Below are 9,346 nucleotides of genomic sequence, written 5' to 3'. Positions count from 1 at the left end.
ATACATCCAATATATCACATCACATCGTTGGCCATATCACATCACAAGCATACCCTGCAAAAACAAGTTAGACGTCCTCTAATTTTGTTGTTGCATGTTTTACGTGGTGACCATGGGTATCTAGTAGGATCGCATCTTACTTACGCAAACACCACAACGGAGATATATGAGTTGCTATTTAACCTCATCCAAGGACCTCCTCGGTCAAATCCGATTCAACTAAAGTTGGAGAAACCGACACTTGCCAGTCATCTTTGAGCAACGGGGTTACTCGTAGCGATGAAACCAGTCTCTCGTAAGCGTACGAGTAATGTCGGTCCAAGCCGCTTCAATCCAACAATACCGCGGAATCAAGAAAAGACTAAGGAGGGCAGCAAAACGCACATCACCGCCCACGAAAACTTTTGTGTTCTACTCAAGAAGACATCTACGCATGAACCTAGCTCATGATGCCACTGTTGGGGAACGTCGCATGGGAAACAAAAAATTTCCTACGCGCACGAAGACCTATCATGGTGATGTCCATCTACGAGAGGGGATGAGTGATCTACGTACCCTTGTAGATCGTACAGCAGAAGCGTTAGTGAACGCGGTTGATGTAGTGGAACGTCCTCACGTCCCTCGATCCGCCCCGCGAACAATCCCGCGATCAGTCCCACGATCTAGTACCGAACGGACGGCACCTCCGCGTTCAGCACACGTACAGCTCGACGATGATCTCGGCCTTCTTGATCCAGCAAGAGAGACGGAGAGGTAGAAGAGTTCTCCGGCAGCGTGACGGCGCTCCGGGGGTTGGTGATGACCTTGTCTCAGCAGGGCTCCGCCCGAGCTCCGCAGAAACGCGATCTAGAGGAAAAACCGTGGAGGTATGTGGTCGGGCTGCCGTGGAAAAGTCGTCTCAAATCAGCCCTAAAACCTCCGTATATATAGGTGGGAGGGAGGGGAGGAGGCAGCCTCAAAACCTAAAGGTTTGGCCGAAATTGGAGGTGGAGGAGTCCTACTCCAATCCTACTTGGAGTAGGATTCCACCTTCCACTTGGAAACTCTTTCCACCTTGTGTTTTTCCTTCTCAAACCTTATGGGCCTTAGTGGGAACTTATTCCAGCCCACTAGTGGCTGGTTTATCTCTTACCATAGCCCATGAGACCCCTTGGGGCGTGACACCCCTCCCGATGGTCCCCGGCACCCCTCCCGGCACTCCCGGTACACTACCGATGAGCCCGAAACTTTTCCGGTAATGCACGAAAACCTTCCGGTAACCAAATGAGGTCATCCTATATATCAATCTTCATTTCCGGACCATTCCAGAAACCCTCGTGACGTCCGTGATCTCATCCGGGACTCCGAACAACATTCGGTAACCAACCATATAACTCAAATACGCATAAAACAACGTCGAACCTTAAGTGTGCAGACCCTGCGGGTTCGAGAACTATGCAGACATGACCCGAGAGACTCCTCGGTCAATATCCAATAGCGGGACCTAGATGCCCATATTGGATCCTACATATTCTACGAAGATCTTATCGTTTGAACCTCAGTGCCAAGGATTCATATAATCCCGTATGTCATTCCCTTTGTCCTTCGGTATGTTACTTGCCCGAGATTCGATCGTTAGTATCCGCATACCTATTTCAATCTCGTTTACCGGCAAGTCTCTTTACTCGTTCCGTAATACAAGATCCCGCAACTTACATTAAGTTACATTGCTTGCAAGGCTTGTGTGTGATGTTGTATTACCGAGTGGGCCCCGAGATACCTCTCCGTCACACGGAGTGACAAATCCCAGTCTCGATCTATACTAACTCAACGAACACCTTCGGAGATACCTGTAGAGCATCTTTATAGTCACCCAGTTACGTTGCGACGTTTGATACACACAAAGCATTCCTCCGGTGTCCGTGAGTTATATGATCTCATGGTCATAGGAACAAATACTTGACACGCAGAAAACAGTAGCAACAAAATGACACGATCAACATGCTACGTCTATTAGTTTGGGTCTAGTCCATCACATGATTCTCCTAATGATGTGATCCCGTTATCAAGTGACAACACTTGCCTATGGCCAGGAAACCTTGACCATCTTTGATCAACGAGCTGGTCAACTAGAGGCTTACTAGGGACAGTGTTTTGTCTATGTATCCACACAAGTATTGTGTTTCCAATCAATACAATTATAGCATGGATAATAAACGATTATCATGAACTAAGAAATATAATAATAACTAATTTATTATTGCCTCTAGGGCATATTTCCAAGAGATCCGTCATGAATTGCTTCATCCAGACACCCTCCTTAGCCGCCTCCGAGGCAGCCATGTACTCCGCTTCACATGTAGAATCTGCTACGACGCTTTGCTTGGAACTGCACCAGCTTACCGCACCCCCATTAAGAATAAATACGTATCCGGTTTGCGACTTAGAGTCGTCCAGATCTGTGTCAAAGCTTGCATCGACGTAACCTTTTACGGCGAGCTCTTCGTCACCTCCATACACGAGAAACATCTCCTTAGTCCTTTTCAGGTACTTCAGGATATTCTTGACCGCTGTCCAGTGATCCACTCCTGGATTACTCTAGAACCTATCTACCATACTTATGGCCAGGCTAACGTCCGGTCTAGTGCACAGCATTGCATACATGATAGAACCTATGGCTGAAGCATAGGGGACGGAACGCATATGCTCTCTATCTTCATCAGTTGCTGGGCACTGAGTCTTACTCAATCTCATACCTTGTAAAACTGGCAAGAACCCCTTCTTGGACTGTTCCATTTTGAACCTCTTTAAAACTTTATCAAGGTATGTGCTTTGTGAAAGTCCTATCAGGCGTTTTGATCTATCCCTATAGATCTTAATGCCTAGAATGTAAGCAGCTTCTCCTAGGTCCTTCATAGAGAAACTTTTATTCAAGTAATCCTTTATGCTCTCCAAAAACTCCACGTTGTTTCCAATCAGCAATATGTCATCCACATACAATATTAGAAATGCCACAGAGCTCCCACTCACTTTCTTGTAAATACAAGATTCTCCAACCACTTGTATAAACCGAAATGCTTTGATCACCTCATCAAAGCGTTTGTTCCAACTCCGAGATGCTTGCACCAGTCCATAAATGGATCGCTGGAGCTTGCACACCTTGTTAGCATTCTTAGGATCACAAAACCTTCGGGTTGTATCATATACAATTCTTCCTTAAGGAAACCGTTAAGGAACGTCGTTTTGACATCCATCTGCCAGATTTCATAATCGAAAAATGCAGCTATTGCTAACATGATTCTGACAGACTTAAGCATCGCTACGGGTGAGAATGTCTCATCGTAGTCAACTCCTTGAACTTGTGAAAAACCCTTTGCCACAAGTCGAGCTTTATAAACGGTCACATTGCCGTCAGCGTCCGTCTTCCTCTTAAAGATCCATTTGTTCTGAATAGCCTTGCGGCCCTCAGGCAGTACCTCCAAAGTCCACACTTTGTTCTCATACATGGATCCTATCTCGAACTTCATGGCTTCTAGCCATTTGTTGGAATCTGGGCCCACAATTGCTTCTTCATAATTTGTAGGTTCATTGTTGTCCAACAACATGATTGACAAGACGGGATTACCGTACCACTCTGGAGCAGCACGTGGTCTCGTCGACCTGCGTGGTTCGACAGAAACTTGAACCGGAGTTTCATGATCATCATCATTAACTTCCTCCTCAACCGGCGTCGCAACGACAGAGGTTTCCCCATGCCCCGCGCCACCATCCAGAGGGATGAGAGGTTCGATAACCTCGTCAAGTTTTATCTTCCTCCCACTCAATTCTCTCGAGAGAAACTCCTTCTCGAGAAAAGCTCCGTTTTTAGCAACAAACACTTTGCCCTCGGATTTTAGATAGAAGGTGTACCCAACTGTCTCTTTTGGGTAACCTATGAAGACGCACTTTTCCGCTTTGGGTTCCAGCTTTTCAGGCTGAAGCTTTTTGACATAAGCATCACATCCCCAAACTTTAAGAAACGACAACTTTGGCTTTTTGCCATACCACAGTTCGTATGGTGTCGTCTCAACGGATTTTGATGGTGCCCTATTTAAAGTGAATGCAGCTGTTTCTAATGCATAACCCCAAAACGATAACGGCAAATCGGTAAGAGACATCATAGATCGCACCATCGCTAATAAAGTACGATTACGACGTTCGGACACACCATTACGCTGTGGTGTTCCAGGCGGTGTCAACTGTGAAACAATTCCACATTGTCTTAAGTGAGCACCAAACTCGAAACTCAGATATTCACCCCCACGATCAGACCGTAGGAACTTGATCTTCTTGTTATGATGATTTTCAACTTCACTCTGAAATTGCTTGAACTTTTCAAATGTTTCACACTTGTGCTTCATCAAGTAGACATAACCATATCTACTCAAATCGTCAGTGAAGGTGAGAAAATAACGATATCCGCCGCGTGCCTCCATGCTCATCGGACCACACACATCGGTATGTATGATTTCCAACAAGTCACTTGCACGCTCCATTGTTCCGGAGAACGGAGTCTTAGTCATCTTGCCCATGAGGCATGGTTCGCACGTGTCAAGTGAATCAAAGTCAAGTGACTCCAAAAGTCCATCAGCATGGAGTTTCTTCATGCGCTTTACACCAATATGACCTAAGGGGCAGTGCCACAAAAATATGGCGCTATCATTGTTAACTCTAACTCTTTTGGTCTCAATGTTATGTATGTGTGTATCGCTATCAAGATTCAATATGAACAATCCTCTCACATTGGGTGCATGACCATAAAAGATGTTACTCATAGAAATAGAACAACCATTATTCTCTGACTTAAAAGAGTAACCGTCTCGCAATAAACAAGATCCAGATATAATGTTCATGCTCAACGCAGGCACTAAATAACAATGATTCAAGTTCATAACTAATCCTGATGGTAACTGAAGTGAAACTGTGCCGACGGCGATTGCATCAACCTTGGAACCATTTCCTACGCGCATCGTCACTTCATCTTTCGCCAGCCTTCGTCTATTCCGCAGTTCCTGTTTCGAGTTGCAAATATGAGAAACAGAACCGGTATCGAATACCCAGACACTACTACGAGAGCCGGTTAAGTACACATCAATAACATGTATATCCAATATACCTGATTTTTCTTTGGCCGCCTTCTTATCTGCCAGATACTTGGGGCAATTGCGCTTCCAGTGACCCATACCCTTGCAATAGTAACACTCTGTTTCAGGCTTAGGTCCAGCTTTGGGTTTCTTCGTCGGATTGGCAACAGGCTTGCCACTCTTCTTTGAATTACCCTTCTTGCCTTTGCCGTTCCTCTTGAAACTAGTGGTCTTATTCACCATCAACACTTGATGCTCTTTACAGAGTTCAGACTCTGCGACTTTCAGCATCGCAAACAACTCGCCGGGAGACTTGTTCATCCCTTGCATGTTGTAGTTCAACACAAAGCCTTTATAGCTTGGCGGCAGTGATTGAAGGATTCTGTCAGTGATAGCCTCTTGCGGGAGTTCAATCCCCAGCTCAGCTAGACGGTTTGAGTACCCAGACATTTTGAGCACATGTTCACTGACAGACGAGTTTTCCTCCATCTTGCAAGCATAGAATTTATCGGAGGTCTCATACCTCTCAATCCGGGCGTTCTTCTGAAAGATAAACTTCAACTCCTGGAACATCTCAAATGCTCCATGACGCTCAAAGCGACGTTGAAGTCCCGGTTCTAAGCCATACAAGACTGCACATTGAACTACTGAGTAGTCCTCCTTACGTGCTAACCAAGCGTTCTTAACATCCTGATCAGCCGTAGCGGGTGGTTCATCTCCTAGCGCAGCATTAAGGACATAATCCTTCTTCCCAGCTTGTAAGATTAGCTTAAGATTACGAGCCCAGTCTACAAAGTTGCTTCCATCATCTTTCGACTTAGCTTTCTCTAGGAACGTATTGAAATTCAGGGTGACTATCGCGTGAGCCATGATCTACAACACAAATATATTCAAAATGGACTTAGACTATGTTCAAGATAATTAGAGTTTAACTTAATAAAATTATTCGCTAAACTCCCACTCAAAAAGTACATCTCTCTAGTCATTTGAGTGGTTCATGATCCACTTACACTAGCTCAAGTCCGATCATCACGTGAGTTGAGCATAGTTTCAGTGGTAAGCATCCCTATGCTAATCATATCATCTATATGATTCATGATCGACCTTTCGGTCTCATTTGTTCCGAGGCCATGTCTGCACATGCTAGGCTCGTCAAGCTTAACCCGAGTGTTCCGCGTGCGCAACTGTTTTGCACCCGTTGTATGTGAACGTTGAGTCTATCACACCCGATCATCACGTGGTGTCTCGAAACGACGAACTGTAGCAACGGTGCACAGTCGGGGAGAACACAATTTCGTCTTGAAATTTTAGTGAGAGATCACCTCATAATGCTACCGTCGTTCTAAGCAAAATAAGGTGCATAAAAAGGATTAACATCACATGCAATTCATAAGTGACATGATATGGCCATCATCACGTGCTCCTTGATCTCCATCACCAAAGCACCGGCACGATCTTCTTGTCACCGGCGCCGCACCATGATCTCCATCAACGTGTCGCCATCGGGGTTGTCGTGCTACTCATGCTATTACTACTAAAGCTACATCCTAGCAAAATAGTAAACGCATCTGCAAGCACAAACGTTAGTATAAAGACAACCCTATGGCTCTTGCCGGTTTTCGTACCATCGATGTGCAAGTCGATATTATCTATTACAACATGATCATCTTATACATCCAATATATCACATCACATCGTTGGCCATATCACATCACAAGCATACCCTGCAAAAACAAGTTAGACGTCCTCTAATTTTGTTGTTGCATGTTTTACGTGGTGACCACGGGTATCTAGTAGGATCGCATCTTACTTACGCAAACACCACAACGGAGATATATGAGTTGCTATTTAACCTCATCCAAGGACCTCCTCGGTCAAATCTGATTCAACTAAAGTTGGAGAAACCGACACTTGCCAGTCATCTTTGAGCAACGGGGTTACTCGTAGCGATGAAACCAGCCTGTCGTAAGCGTACGAGTAATGTCGGTCCAAGCCGCTTCAATCCAACAATACCGCGTCATCAAGAAAAGACTAAGGAGGGCAGCAAAACGCACCTCACCGCCCTCTCTCCCTCTCTCTCCCTCCTCTATCTCTCTCTCCCTCCTATACATCTCTCTCCCCCTCTCTCCCTCTCTATCTCCCTCCTCCTCCTCTCTCTCTCCCTTCTCTATATCTCTCTCTCCCTCTCCCTCTCAATCCTCTCTCGCTCTCTCCCTCGTCTCTCTCCCCCTCTCCCTCCATCCCTCCACTCTCTCTCTCCCTCTCCCTCCCTCCCTCCCTCCCCCTCTCTCTCTCTCCCTCCCCCTCTCCCTCCTCTCTCTCTCCCTCCTTGGACTTGGATAGACACATTGATTACTCAACAGTTACCGACTAGGACTTGGACGTCACACACATTGATTACTCAGCAGTTTCCCCCTCTCACCGTCCCTCCCTCCCTCGCTCTCTCTCTCCATCTCTCTCTCCCTCCTCTCTTGCTCTCTCCCTCTCTCTTGCTCTCGCCCTCCTCTCTCTGTCTATCTCTCTCTTCTCTCTCTCTCCCTCCCTCTCTCTCCCTCCCTCCCTACCTCCCTCCCCGCTCTCTCTCTCCGTCTCCCTGCCCACTCTCTCTCTCCGTCTCCCTACCCACTCTCTCTCTCCCTCCCTCTCTCCCTCTCCCCCCCACTCTCTCTCTCCTCTCTCTATCTCCCTCTCCCTTTCTCTCTCCCCTCTCTCCCTCTCCCTCCATCCCTCCCCTCTACCTATCCCTCTCGCTCCATCTCTCTCTCCCTCTCCCTCCATCCCTCCCTCTCTCCCTCTCTCTCTCCCTCCCCTCTCTCTCTCTATCTCTCCCTCTCTCTCCCTCTCTCTCTCCCTCACCTTCCCTCCTTCCCTCCTTCCCTCCCTCGCTCTCTCTCCCTCCTCTCTCTCTCCTCTGTCCCTCCTCTCTCGCTCCCTCCCTCTCTCCCTCCTCTCTCTCTCGCTCTCTCCCTCCCCTCTCTCTTTGTCTCCCTCCCTCCCTCCCATCTCTCTCTCTCCCTCTCCCTCCCTCTCTCCCTCCCACTCTCTCCCTCCCACTCTCTCTCTCCCTCTCTCTCTCTCACTCTCTCTCTCCCTCCCTCTCTCTCTATCTCTCTCCCTCTCTCTCTATCTCTCTCTCTCCATCCCTGTCTCCCTTCTTCCCTCCCACTCTCTTTCTCTCTCCCTCCCTCCTTCCCTCCCCCCTCTCTCGCTCCCTCCCTCCCTCCCTCTCCCCTCTCCCTCTCTCTCTCGCTCTCGCTCTTTCTCTCTCCCTCTCTCTCTCTCTCTCTCTCTCTCTCGCTTGCTCTCTCTCTCCCTCGCTCCCTCTCACCGTCCCTCCCTACCTCCCTCGCTCTCTCTCCCTCTCTCTCTCCTTCCCTCTCCCTCCTCTCTCTCTCCCTCTCCCTCCATCCCCCCCTCTCTCCCTCTCCCTCCCTCCCTTCCTCTCTCTCCCTCTTCTATCTCTCTCTCCCTCCTCTATCTCTCTCTCCCTCCTCTATCTCTCTCCCTCTCTCTCCCTCTCCCTCTCCCTCCCTCTCTATCTCCCTCCTCCTCTCTCTCCCTCCTCTATCTCTCTCTCCCCCCTCTCTCTCCCCCTCCCTCTCCATCCTCTCTCGCTCTCTCCCTCCTCTTTCTCGCCCCTCTCCCTCCATCCCTCCCCTCTCTCTCTCCCTGTCCCTCCCTCCCTACCTCACTCCCTCTCTCTCTCTCTCCCTCCTCTCTCTATCCCTCCTTGGACTTGGATGGACACATTGATTACTCAGCAGTTACCGACTAGGACTTGGACGTTGGACACATTGATTACTCAGCAGTTTCCCCCTCTCACCGTCCCTCCCTCGCTCTCTCTCTCCATCTCTCTCCCCTCCTCTCTTGCTCTCTCCCTCCTCTACCTCTCTATCTCTCTCCCTCTCCCTCCCTCCCTCTCTCTCTCCCTCCCTCCCTCCCTCCCCCGCTCTCTCTCTCCCTCCTTCTCTCCCTCTCCCTCCCCACTCTCTCTCTCCTCTCTCTATCTACCTCATCTCTCTCCCCCCTCTCTCCCTCTCCCTCCATCCCTCCCCTCTCTCCCTCTCCCTCCCTCCCTCCTTTCCCTCTCCCTATCCCTATCCCTCCCTCTCTCTCTCTCTCCCTCTCCCTCCATTCCTCTCCTCTCTCTCCCTCTCCCTCCATCCCTCCCTCTCCCTCCATCCCTCCCTCTCCCTCTCTCTCTCCCCCACTCCCTCCCTCCCCACTCTCTCCCTCCCCTCTCT

Source organism: Hordeum vulgare, chromosome 4H (genome assembly GCF_904849725.1).
Source record: "Hordeum vulgare subsp. vulgare chromosome 4H, MorexV3_pseudomolecules_assembly, whole genome shotgun sequence".
In the NCBI taxonomy this organism is placed as follows: domain Eukaryota; kingdom Viridiplantae; phylum Streptophyta; class Magnoliopsida; order Poales; family Poaceae; genus Hordeum; species Hordeum vulgare.
The sequence above is the reverse complement of the archived record's forward strand: the minus strand, read 5'-3'. Positions refer to the sequence as shown.